The sequence below is a fragment of the Rhineura floridana genome, chromosome 3 (genome assembly GCF_030035675.1).
Source record: "Rhineura floridana isolate rRhiFlo1 chromosome 3, rRhiFlo1.hap2, whole genome shotgun sequence".
Taxonomy (NCBI): Eukaryota; Metazoa; Chordata; class Lepidosauria; order Squamata; family Rhineuridae; genus Rhineura; species Rhineura floridana.
In genome coordinates this window covers 92,178,819-92,192,763 of record NC_084482.1, presented here as the reverse complement: position 1 = coordinate 92,192,763, position 13,945 = coordinate 92,178,819, and positions in this window count along the sequence as shown.

The window sequence follows — 13,945 nt, the reverse complement described above, 5'->3', positions numbered from 1 at the left end:
TAGTCTGACTGCAGGTTCAACAACTGACTTTATAACTTGTATTAGGCCACATTTACACCATACATTTATTCTGATATTATTCCACTTTAAACAATCATGGCTTCTCCCAAAGAATCCTGGGAAGGGTAGTTTTTGAAGGGTGCTGAGAGTAGTTAGGAGACCCCTATTCCCCTCACAGAGTTACAATTCCTGGAGTTCTCTGGGAAGAGGGACTGACTGTTAAACCACTCGTGTGGTCCCATTGTCAGAAAAGAGTGGTTGAGATGCACTGGAACTGGCAGTGCATCTCTACCCTATGAACCACAACAAGTGATTCTAATTTGAATTCTGTCATATTTGCACTGAGACAAAGGTGCAAGTCTTTAGAAATCTGCCTCAGTCTTCTTGTTTTTGTTTATTTCTCCAAGCACATCTGGGATCTTGGGAAAGAAAATCCAATATCATAAACGGTGACATTTTGTTTGGTGATGGATTTGAGGTGTAGTCTCTCTTCTTACAGTCTGTGTAAATCATATGGAAGGACGCAAATGGAATACATCTCAGTAGTCTCTTGCCGACAATTAATTCTTTATATCAAAAATTTCCACACTGCTGGAATTAATCAAGCTAACTGCTTAACATACTTGAATGCACATATTTGGTATCATTGTGTTCAAGGTTTCCACTCACTCTGTTTGTGAATGAGATTTCTCTTTCTCCTCTCCTTCCTTCCCCAATATTCCTTTAATGGAATTGCTTGCATGCAGGTGAGTAGATTTATTCTAGTCTTATATTTGTGATATTTTCTCTTCTGAAAATGTGTTTTCACTTCTCAGCCTGCTTGATACAATAAGCATATTATAAGATTGAAAATGCTGGCATTTCCATAGCTCATAATACTTCTTAGGCTGTGTCCAGATTGTTTCTGTGGAGGAATGGGAGCCATTTCCCCATTTACTGCTACAATGGTTCATCTATCATTGGTGGCTTGATACGTACACAGTTGTACTGGAAGGAAGGGACCATCACTGTTGGAACATTCCCAAGCAGAAGCCCAGGCCATCAGGGCCAGTGGTGCTATCAGAACTCTGGGGCAAAAATCCAGGGTCCCACTCAGAGAAATAAGCAACCAGGGCCCCAAATGCAGCAGAGCTGGCTTATCACATGTTGAAGTAAGTGAAGTCAGGCACATTGCAATCTAAAGAGCATCTCCCCTGAGACCATTAACTTCAGAGTCTAAAACTACCTAACTGCACCATTGATCGGTATGATTCTCTGTGGAAAAGAGCCAAGCAGATGGAGCAGAATCAGCCAATTCTCTGTACTTCATTGTTCTAATTTCTATTTGAGTAGCAGATGTGATTTCCTGGGCATTTTAACTAGACCTCAAATGGAAGTGGGTAGGTGATTTTTTTTGTCTATATTCTCCACTTCTGAATGTACATGTGCCAATTCACCTATCAAAATCAAGACCCTGGATGATTATTATTATTTTAAAAAAACCCTCATGCTCTAGTGTCAGTTTCTTTGATTGCATTTCAAAATTACATTTAGGCTAAAAGACTGGGGAACCTGCAGCGGTCTAGATGTTGTTGGGCTACAGTTCCCATAATCCCTGACCATTGGCCATCTGGGTGGGAATTGTAGTCCAACAACATCAAGAGGGGACACAGGTCTATAACATATACTTCATCACTACCACCCCCACCACCCCTAGTACAGATTGTTTCTGAACTACATCTCGTCTCTCTGTATTGCTTTCACCCAGGATTTGCATCATCGCAGTAATTGGTTAGATTGCTTGCAAGCCTGTCTTTTAATTTCCCTATGCCTTCTCCGTCATTTTCTTTCCTGTTTATTAATCACATTTAAATATAAAGCAATAAGCAGATATCTTAGCCATGTGGAACTGTCCAACCAGTCTTCCTTTTCATCATAATGACCCTAGTTAGTTATGCTACATTTAGAATTCTATCCACTACTTTCACCCCACTGTCAATGCTTTGAAATATGACCTATTGGATATTTGGGCATAATGCTGAGTCTTTGCCAAATCGATTAAAAATATTTGCCTCTTAGTTACAGCTTGTGTTGCCTCCCAGGGGAGCTGATTTAAAAGGAAATTACATGTAAGTGCTGGATGAAAAGAACTTCATTAGCCAATTCTTCTTCCACCAGCATTTCTTTAAATTGCTTACTAGGGACAGTAGACGATTAGACATGTGTTTGATCTGAGATGTACTAAGTATCTGACATTCTCAGTAAATGAGGCGATTAGTATTTTGATATGCAAATGCATGCATTGTATAAACTAATTGGTAAAGGGGGGGAGAATGACCCACACCAACCTCAAGACACTGGGTGTATTTAAGGTATTCAATGCTTGTCCTACTCAGAGTAGACCCATTGAAATTAATAAACATGACTAACTTAGTCATTAGTTTCAGTCAGCCTACTCTGAGTGGGACTTAATTGACTACAACCCTATGCCTTGCATGCATAAGTTTTTGAGTCAGATCCAGGGGTGTAGTTGTCTGGGGTCTTGGGAGTCTTAGATCCTTTACTTTTTTGGGAGCAGGGCACATCTGAATTTGCCACTACACTACTAGTAAAATCTGCCATCGGTTGCTCTAATACTGAACTTGGATGATCCCATTCATATAATCTTGGACCTCCCCAAAATATGGTAGTGGTTTCTAAATACTGATGGGTCTCCCTAGGTATGCAGAAGCATTTTCATTGGTAAATTAAAATTATATGTTTTTAATAAATCAACATGGAATTTCTAGCACTTCCCTACAGAATGTTGAGGAGGTGGGAACAAACTGATGCAAAAGAAGAAACTGGCATGCTTGACCCCTAACAACTCATATGCGTGTCTTGGGAAGTTGGAGCTAGGGTTTGGGGGCAGAGTTATGCCATAAGTTTCAAAATCTCCCTCGCTGCACTATCTGGAAAGGGTTCAGGAAAAAGAAAGAGGGAAAATACTGCTTATTTCCTTTTCTCACTCTCTAGAAATCTCCCTTCAACAGAAAACAATAAAATGCTTGGATTCTTATTACTAGGTTTCTCACTATACTGGAATAAAACAAGTTTAAGATTGCACTGAATGTTTTTGGCTCTGAATAGTCTTCCACAGCTGTTGAGGGATCAATACCAGGCCACGCCCACACAACCACACACACACCCTAATACAAGATTATGCTTGCATAGGGATTTATGCATGTAGAGCCCAGAGTACACAGACCAGGATTGTGCAATCTGTGTATTACCACAAAATGGAGTACATCGTTTTAGTTATTTGGACCTATGTGCAATGGTGTCTGAAGGTGCATGTCCCTGTGTAAACAATGTCCATGGACATCAGAAGGATACCAGAGTGTAGATTACTGTAGCCAGGTTAACCCTGTCCAGATAGGGTTGCAGTTGGCTCACCAACCTATGCTGACGGAAGGCACTCTACACCACTGAGGCCACCTGTGCCTCAATGACAGCAGTGGATCCAGGAGAACCTCCAAACTACAAACCTGCTCTTTCAGATGAGTGTGACCCCATCTAGAGCGGGCTGCACACCACTCAGCCAGTCAGAGGAATCACCCACCAACAGCATCTCAGCCTTGTCTGGATTAAACTTCAGTTTATTGGACCTCATCCAGTCCATTATCTCAACCAAGCAAACCAAAATGAACATGTGCACAGAGCATTAGGCTTTTTTATACCTGACAATTGCCCACATACCATGGTTTCAAGATGTATGTGATTAAACTCCATGAAATTTAATTTAGAATTATTTGTTGTTATTTAAAACTTATAAAGTGCATGAATACTGTCTAAGTGCTGTACCTATATTAAAAGATGAGGCAGCTCCTAACTGCAGGCTCACAATCTAACAGACACAATACAAAAGGAAAAGAACAGTGGACAAGCTGCTCCTCCACTGGCCAATGGATGGGGTGATGATCTTCCGGGGAGGAAGAGGGCACAGCCTCCCAGTGGATCTTGGTAGGGAGGGCTGGGAGAGAACCCTGCTTGAAATCCTGGAGAGCCACTGCCAGTCAGTGCAGAAAACACTGAGTTAGATGGACCAACGGTCTGACTCCGTATATGACAGCTTTCTATGTTCCTATGTCAACTGTCTTATCAAAAATCCTAGTTCTAAATGCATGATGTAATTCTTCTGATTTGGTTTCTTAACACTGCTTCATTAGGTAATATGCAATAAATGTGAATGCACATGGAAAATGACTAGGGAGCAGCTTTTGTTTCCACTCCCACTCCCTCCTTTGTGCCCTTCCATCATGCTGATCCCACTGCCAGGAACAACCTCCCCCTCTTTATCAATCACACACATTCCCTGCCTGAATTCAGATCCTATCTCAAAGACCATCTTCTCCAAAGCCACAACACAGCCTTATATCTTCTACAGTTGATTTTGTCAGGTGCTGCACCAGTTATCTCACCCTTCCTACTTTGCTGTCAGTCTTCCCCTTTCACTTTCCTCCTCCATGTCTTTCTAACCACAGTCCCCTGGCGAGGGGCTCTATAATCTGTACAGAACCTAGCGTTCTATGTATGCTAGATATGTAACTTGGAGAAATAATAGAATCTTAGCATTATTTTGTTAACATGATATAAATTGAGGCAGATGGGGTTATTTAGGGTTTTACATTTAGACATTTCAATCCCTTTTTGATATAATTTGGGGTGCTTACCACTGTTCATCCCCCAGATACAAAAGAAATGTCTACATGACAAGTTTAATGGGCTAGTTGCATTTTTTCTACTTCAACCCATCAGTTACTCTATGTATCTTTTGGGGGGGGTCAGGATGGGGAGAGAAAGATGGAATAGTTGGCACATTCTGGAGAGACTAGTAGCTTCTATTTCCAGAGAGGTAACTGTGTTAGTCTCTTACAGCAAAAACATCTCAGAGTTGAGTTGTGGCACCTTAAAAGACTAACAGATTTATTCTGGCATCAGATGCTACAGGCCAGATGCACAAAGTGTTCTCCTTGATCTCATGTTCCTCAGCTGGATCATGCCATTAACATAGTGTCTCTAAGTGGATCAGGGACCCCCTAAGCTTCCGAGTTGTTCTGTGGCTGTCCTGCCCGAAGCCGAAGAACCCAGTCTCACTTGGTTCTGGGAGTTTTTCTCTTTTTATTAAAGTAATAGATACATCAAAAGCTTTGCGACCCATCAGTCTATCTACTCTATCTAGGAACTTTTGCCCTGACTAACACTGACTAAGCATGTCTTCACAACTATCAGACATTGACTCAGCAGCTAACCCCTCCCCTGAGTCCACTTAAGTAGGCTTGGCTTTTGCATGTAAACAATGGCTTCTCCTCAACTCCAACCGGTGAACTTTGTGCCTTGGAAGCCTCCGAGCACAGGACGATGGGGACTTGATCTCAGCCTTCCCCTCTGACTGATGGGGGCTATCTGTCTGCTCAAGTGTGGGAAGCTGCGGGGCGCTTGGCTGGGGAATGTCAGGTTGACAAGGCGGCACCTCTGGTGCAGGCATGGGAGCATGTCTAATGGAGCAGTCTCTGACAGTTCAGGTTGTGCTCCAGCAGGGGGCCCAGAATCTGGGGGAGTAGAATTTACAAGGCCAGGGGTATGGGCATGGTATGAGCTCTCCTCACTGCTCGACCCCTCCCTCAGCTCGTCACCCCAGTCCTCAAAGTCGTTGTTGCCCTCGTCAATGCCTCCCCTCCCAACCTGGGTCACAAGAGTGGCCATGTTTTTTCCAAAAAGTTAAATGCATCATCTTTTCCCCTTTTCTTTTCTGAGAAATGAAACCAAGCTGCCTAAGGCAACACCCACAGTTCAAGAAGGAAGGGAGTTGAGAGATGGTGGTGGGGGAATATTTCATTTTGACAGACATGTCAAGCTTTTAATCACAGTGAATTATTTTCCAAAGCCACTCCAATCACAATGATTGGGGAAGGGGGGATACTGAAGTAAATAAAAACAGTTGTTCTTCATGTGGGTTGTCATTCTCCTCCAAGTTTTGGCTGTGAGAGCAGGGAGTAAGTGGTAGAATTAGAGTATTGGGGTTGTCTGCTTCTTTTCCAATCATTCTCTCCTCCTAACAATTATAAATCATAGCTCTTGGGTGGAGCGCAGACAAGCCAGACTTTTCAGATTTTTTATAATGTAAGGAAAATCACCTAGCAGGATAATCCCTGGACCTATTTATCTGAACTTTGGCAGGTTTGCTCCACAGAAGCTCTTTCCTCAAATCCCCGGTTTTGAAACTGATTTCCCTCAAAAAACAAGAGGAGGGAACATGATTTCTATTTTCCCACCCCAAAATTAAAGTCTGCCCCTGCAGGAGAACCACTGCTCTTATCGTTCTGAAATTTGTCAGGATTCATCCCCTTAGGAACAACCATGCCTCCAATTTTCATCCAATTCTGGCAGAAAATCAAAAAGTTAAAAAAAAATCTTTAAATAAATTTTAAAGGTACCCTGCATGAAACCCTCTGAATGCATATGACTTAATCCACTGCAAATTTCATCCACTTATGTGAAACGGAAAAAAAGTTATAGTCACTTTCAGATTCCCCATCATACTCAAGGGGGGGGGGGTGAAACAGAGCTTCAGATTTAACAGACCAGATTTGGACCAAAAAAACCCCAAATCAAATTGGAACGACACAGAGCAGATCCAAAATAGATAGGCCTGTTTCCAAACACTCCAAATACTAGGTGAATCTTATGGTCTCTGCAAACATCTTGGGCAATGATATTTCCCTCTTGTGGCCTTGAGTGGCAGACCTGTAGTTATTACAGACAGACCCTCAAACTAAAACAGCTACTCATAGAAACAGGCTGGTGAGATACTGACACAATGACCAGACCATGTAGCAGTCCCAGATGCCAACTCTGTCCCCATGTCAGCTCCAACAACACTATAGCAGGACCTAATAATGCCATCCACAACATTAAAGGGATAAATGGCAATACTGAAAAACCACAGAGGCCACACATTTCAGCATCTGAAGACGCTCTGTAACTGACCTCAAGGTGGCCATCCTTGAACAAAGGAATTTCAAAGAGATACTACAGTGGGAAACTGCTGAATTACAATAATAAAGGGATTCACTTGCAGAATGAATTGGTTTTTTCTTTCTTTTTTTAATCACACTACATATGATAATTGACCTATCAACGCCAGGATGTCTGTGTTGTCAACACAACTGTGTTTTGTTGTTGTTGTGAATGACCACTGTTAAATATCACCATCTCTATTTTTCTGCATATCATTTGCTTCTGACCTCCCTGTTTACAGTCTCCCACCTCACCAAAGATATATAGATATCTGCTCAGGATATAACACTTCAAGCCTTGAACAAAGTGGACATAATAAATGTGTTAGTTTTTAAAGTGCTGCAAGACAGTTGCTCACTTTTATGTGTCCAAATACATTTTGTTAAGATTAGGAATGGGTGAGAATTTTGATTCAGTTCTCATTTAAAGCTGAATTTATCAAATTCACACTTTCCAAAACAGTATGAGAACTGAAACAAAGCAATCCTTTGAAATTCAGTTATTCAAATTTTGCAGTTCGCCAAAGAAACAATGTTTACAAAAATGCCCATATTAGGGGAAAGTGTGCATAAAAATGAATATATGAGTGAAAATAACAGACAAAAATGCATTGTATGATGAAAAATGGCTTGCAAAATGTGTACATTAATCAAAACTGCCTACAAAAATGTATTTACTAGGAGGAATTTACACTTAAATGCTGGAGAATTTTCATGAGGATTTTTTTTTTAAGCAAATTGCTACAGAAATGTGAACTGAATTTAAGATTGGAAAAATAAGGAATTGAGAGAACTGAAATTGACAGATCATTCCATCGCTAGTTAAGATACCGGTCATTTTCACCTACTTATGATTAACACTATCAGGGCAAGAAACAACAGGCCTGAAAGTCTCGGAAGCTGTAAAGTCAAATGTCTTCTTTAACAGGCACAAGACAAGTAAGCAAAATTTCAACAGGGCAATGAATACTGCTGGTGGTGAAGAAGTTAAATGGTTTATTAGCAAGCTGTTTACATCAAAGTGTCATTTGCAAGCAGTAAAACACTAAAATGAAACTAATAGCTAGCAAGTTTCTGCATCCTCCCACCTGCCTATCTTTGCTCTGATCTTTCTTGTACAGGCTGAAAGCCTGCACGAACAGCTGTAACAAAGATCTCTTGTCTGGGAGGGGTTACAGCTCTTGAATGATGTTCTCTTGATGGTGCTTCAAGGCTGTGTCAGCCCCCTTGAGGCTTGGTCTTTATCTTGGGACTTCTTCAGCCCCCTGGAGGCTTAATCTCCCTGATCTAGGGGTCCTATATTTATACCCCAAAGACCCCCTGGGAGGGAGCACCTTACACCTATTAGATCATTATCTTCCCATCATCCAGGTTACTGGTTTCCCCCTCAGGTGATCTATCCTGACGCTGTCCTTGTGATATCTTGGCCTGGGAATGCAACTACATTCCCAAAGTTAATGGCTTGTTTTGACCATCAAGCGGCTTGTTTACATAAGCAGGGTGAGAACATTTGTAAACCAATTAAGTTCACTGTCTCTTCAGAGCTTGAGAAAGCCACAAACAAGCCCACCTGGCCGAGCAGAAGTGTGGGACAAGCTGGATTCTTTTGGTTACTTAAACAACCTTTCTCAAGCTCTGTGTTTGAACACAGGCAGAGTGAAAAACTTCCCAAATGCTGTTTCTGTGTCAGGGAGCCTGCATTTTGAGGTCTCCAGATTCTAATGCTAAGCAATAACAGTGTGCAGAAGCAATCAGCACCTCAATAACTCAGGGGTATGAAACATGAATTATGGGACAGAGGCCATTCACAAAACATTCTACACCTTGATTACATCTAGATTTCTTGCAGAGATTGGTCATACAGAAGCCCTGCCGTTTTCCTTTGCTTTGTGGGTTATCTAGAAGCCACATTTTTCTGAAGTCTTTTCCTTTGTGTCTCATCTCGAGCTGAATCCCCCTAATGGAATGTAGATATGGTGGGGAAGGAAGGGCAGATGGAGAATTTTCTTCAGTTGAAATTGCTACCTTTTATGCTAGCTATGCATTTTGAAGTTAGATAAGGGAAGCCTGTCCAGTTTCCATAAAATATCAATTTCCCCTTACATTTTAGGACTGCGGTCACATTTAAGTCAGAGCAAGAAATGTGCATGCTGTAATACCAATCTAATAATGACAGGCTAGTTCTATTCTATTTAAATTTATGTGAGTGAGAGGTCAGACATGCATAATCATCATACCACTCGCATCGGTAGTTCATAGAATGATTTGGTTTGCTTTCCCATTCTTAAAGCCTGCAAGGAATGCAATATTATTCAAGCTTCTCACAGAAAAGCAACACATGAGCATCTCCTAGAAAGATCAAATCTTGCCCTAATCTAAAGATTAGAGATATACTCACAGATCTGTACCTCCCCTATTCTTTCATTAAACTGCTGGGCAGCAGAAGACACAAAGGGAGCATGTTCCCCTTTGCCATTATGGGGCATGGCCAGGGGTACTCCATGAGTGCAGGAGCAGGTGAGTGGTGCACTCTCTACATGAAGGTCCCTGTTTCATATTGTTGGCTGCTGCTGGCGGGAGCAGGGAAATTCATAACATCCTGTCACATGGTGGTTTTCACTAGATGTTATGGAGAGACAGGGCAGAACTAGCCAGAGGCTTGTTATTTATGGCAACAGCAGTGCCTACAACATCTGTTCCCATCCATAATGGGCCCAGAAACAACTGAGATCAATCATAATCTAGGGGAGATTATTCTCCTTCTGGGTATTAGAGGTGGTCTGCTTAACCATGGGAAGCTCCTGCTCTTGTGGGGAAATAGAGCTCTACTTCTTAAAATAAATTGTATACCCAGTCAGGGGAGCTAGCAAAATTCCACACAGCCACAAAATGTTAGCAAGCTGTTGCTCTCAGCCTAGCTGAAACAAACCTAATGAAATAACAAATGTCTGATGCTTTCAAAAAGCATGACACTTCAAACACATTGACCTCCACAGGTTAAAACCACACCATACCAAGTGGAGGCAAGAGCAAAAACAAGAGACTTAATAAGGGCAAAAGGCATACCTGGCATCTTAATGTATCTCCTTTGTACATGCCCTTGGTTTGATCCTTTCACCAGCCTAACTTGTTGATTTGCCCTACATAGGTAAGCCTGAGGGCATAGATCATTTTATAGACCTATGTATGCTGCTCTAGGAGTCTTTTTCGACTGAAGAGCAAGGTAAAAAAAAACCCAGTAAATAAATTGATTAAATACCCTTCCAGAAGTCCTGCAAAAGAAAATGCATATAGTTTGAGAGGGTTATGCCTTTTTAATTAATTCAGGAGAGAAGATTTTGCCTAAGCTCTTCTCAGAAGTTACTTAGGTGAAGAGGCTTCTAGAAAGCCTACAAGAAAAGTAGCCGTGTCAAATCCAGTAGGGGGAAAAAAATAGAAAAGCCAATATTTGGGTAAATGGCAAATTAAATTAGATTATATCCTTATGGCAGGCTTAATTGGATTAATCTAAGTAAGGGGAGGGGATGTAGCTCAATGGCAGAGCATCTCACTTGCATGCAGAAGGTCCCAGGTGCAATCCCCAGCATCTCCAAGTAGGGCTGGGAATGTCCCCTATCTGAAATCCTGGAAAGCTGCTGTCAGTCAGTGTAGACAATACTAACTAATTGGCAGGGCCGGCTCCAGGCATGCGGGGCCCATGGGCATCAGCTTGCCCCGCCCCCCCCAGGGGCCCACCCCCCCCAGCCCCCCATGGCCCCCCTTACCTGTCTGGGCATTAGCATTGCCCTTAATGAAGGTCTGTTTTAGCATTGCCCTTAATGAAGATGGCGGCCGTGGCTTCCCTAAGGGGAATGAAGCCTCCGCTGCCATCTTTGTTGATGGCACACATGCGTGCTACTCGCACACATCTCTGCTATCAACTAAGATGGCGGCAGCGGCTTCAGTACCTTAGGGAAGCTGCGGCCGCCATCTTCATTAAGGGCAATACTAAAAAGCCGTCTGACAGGTAAGTGGGGGGTGGGGGGGCATGGATCATGGGGGGCAGCAGGGGCCCCCTCAGGGGCCCCTCAAGGGCTCCTGTAGCTCTGGGGCCCTCGGGCCAGTGCCCAACCTGGCCGCCCTTTAGAACCGGCCCTGCTAATTGGACCAATGGTCTGACTCAGTATAAGGCAACTTCCTATGACCTTCCAATGATCCAACAGGGTGCAAAGCAGATTTCAGGTTGCTTTGAAGGCTGCTGGAAAAGAGAAACAATCATAGCCATTGCCCATTTTTGAAAATATAAAATCTAGCTATTACTCGGATCTTGGGTGCCATAATGCCCTACTTTACGGAGGACCAGTAGAGACCCATGTGATGGGGCAGAACTATCCTCTCAACACTGGCATCACTGCAACTTACCTGGATGGTTCAGGCTGGGCACAGCAGTGGGAGGATGAAGCCATAAGCTGCAACAACATCAACAATGGACTGCTAGTGCAGCAGACAGTCCTCTGTATTATTGTATTATTTGAAGGGCTGCCCAGTTCAATCTGGTTTAAAGATAAAGAATCAGAAGAAGGGAGATCAAGGATCTTGAAGGTGCCCATTAATAGTTAGCATTCAGGCCACAGATGCAGCAGACGCACAGATCACCTGGTCATAGTGTTCCCCACTATGATGAGATGTAGTCTATTTCTGTTTAAATTATGGTAATTATTTCTAAATTTGCATCAAAATATGTGCAAATTGTATGCAAATCACCTCTTTTCTCCTTTTTGTGTGTGTAAATGTGACAATGTGCAAAAGGCCACCCTAAAACAGAACACAGAGGTTCTTTGTGAATAAACAGAAACATGGTAATCTCTTTGAGTGGTATTCAATGCTAGTCCTAAACAGGGTAGACCACTGAAGTAACTAGACATGACTAACTTAGGTTCATCAATTTCAGTGGGTCTGCTCTGAGCAGGTCTTAGTTGAATGCAACCCTATGTTAGCAAATCTGTTTTGTACCTAGCAGGATGTAAAAGAATTAAGTCTGCTTGGTTCCTCTCGCACTCCATCTTAAGACTGTTACAAACTACAGACTGGGGCTTCAACATCATGGCTTCAACATCATGTCGCATCATCTCTCTTTTTCTTCGCTATCCCCACCTTATTTTGCTTAACATGCAGCCCAAAGAAGAGCTCTAGAGAACTTGAAAGTTTGCTCACTATTTTGTGACATATTAGTTGTTCCTAATAAAGATATTGGCCTGCTGCGGCTTTTGGATTTTTCCTAGCAGAATCTGCTTTGTTTGTTTGTTTAATATCCCACCCTTTCTCCCAATAGGAGCCCAAGGTGGCAAAAAAACCCACTAAAAATACTCTATAATATCTCAAACACAGATTTTAAAACATATTAAAACAAAACATCTTTTTTAAAAAAAGTTTTAAAAACATCTTAAAAAACAATTCCAACACAGACACAGACTGCGATATAGTCCCTACTTAAAAGGCTTGTTGAAAGAGGAAGGTCTTCAGTAGGTCCCAAAAAGTTAACAGAGATGGTGCCTGTCTAATATTTAAGGGGAGGGAGTTCCAAAGGGTAGGTACACTAAAGGTCCTCTTCCTATGTTGTGCAGAATGGATCTCCTGATAAGAAGGTATCTGGAGGAGGTCCTTGTGATGTTCCTATATATTAGTGTATATATGGTAAGTGCTGGTTGTTTAGAGTATACATGGTAAGTAGTGAAAGAGGAGGGGGAGTGAATGGGCAATAGAATGCTTGATGATTGGCTGAATGTTTAAAATGGCTGACAGTATAAATGAAAGGATGACAGGTAAATCTGGGGGAATGTGAGGTGGTGAATTGTAGAATCTGGGGGGGAGAAGAGAAAGAGTGGATTGCTTGGTGGGGTTTGAGAGAGTTGTTTGTCAGGAGAGAGTGAAGAAGGAGGGAGGTGGAGTTCAGATTAGTATTGAGTAAAACCATATGCTTATGTGCCTTAAGAAGAAATCTTGTTAATCTTGTTAGCTTTGTTATCTGTAATAAATACTTAATTTGGTTTACCAAAGGCCTGATCCTTGGCTGGGGTTTCACAGACCAGAAGGGAGGGTAAGGTAATGACCAAGGCTGAAGGGGAACTGTAACAAATGGTGGCAGCGGTGAAGAGAATAACAATACCAGTATTCAGAGTCTCTGGGAATACTAGTATTGGGACGTTACTGGTGGTTGCCTAGCAGGGGGATCTGTTGAGATCTGTGCTAGAGCGGATAGGTAAACCATAAGAGAGTGCGGTCCGGACTGGTGGAGTCCCTGGTGGTGCCTAGAGACAGGCAGTAACCACAAGCAGGTAGGAACCTGACAGGGAGAGCCAGGGAAGGACGCCTCACATGTGGTGTCAGTAGCGGAGGGATACGAACAACAGAGAATCCAGATACAGTGGTGTGGCAAACAGAAATAACAAAACAAGATTTCTTGTGAGAGTGACTGGCAAAGAGTGTGTGGCAAAGAGTGAGTGAACTCAAACACCATGGCTGAATACATAAAAAATGAAAAGAGAGAAGCTGGTGGAGAAGTGCATAACATTCAATTTACCTCACGAGGGTAAAGGGGTAGATGAATTGAGGGTAACACTTATAGGATTTGCAACTGCCCAGCAAAAACAACCTGTCAGAGAAGAGACCCCAGAAGGATATTTAAGCAATCCCGCTTATATAGAGTACTTGAGAGAGAAGTTAAGATGGGAGGCTGATGAGAAAGAAAAGCAGCGGGTCTTTGAGGCTGAGGAAAAAGATAAACAGCGGGAGTTGGAAGCTGAGAGATTGAGGATGGAAGGTGCAGAGAAGGAAAAACAGAGGGAGTTGGAAATTGAGAGAATGAGATTGGGGTTTGAGGAGAGGGAGAAGCAATGAGCATTGGATGCTGAATTACAAGTAGAAAAGTT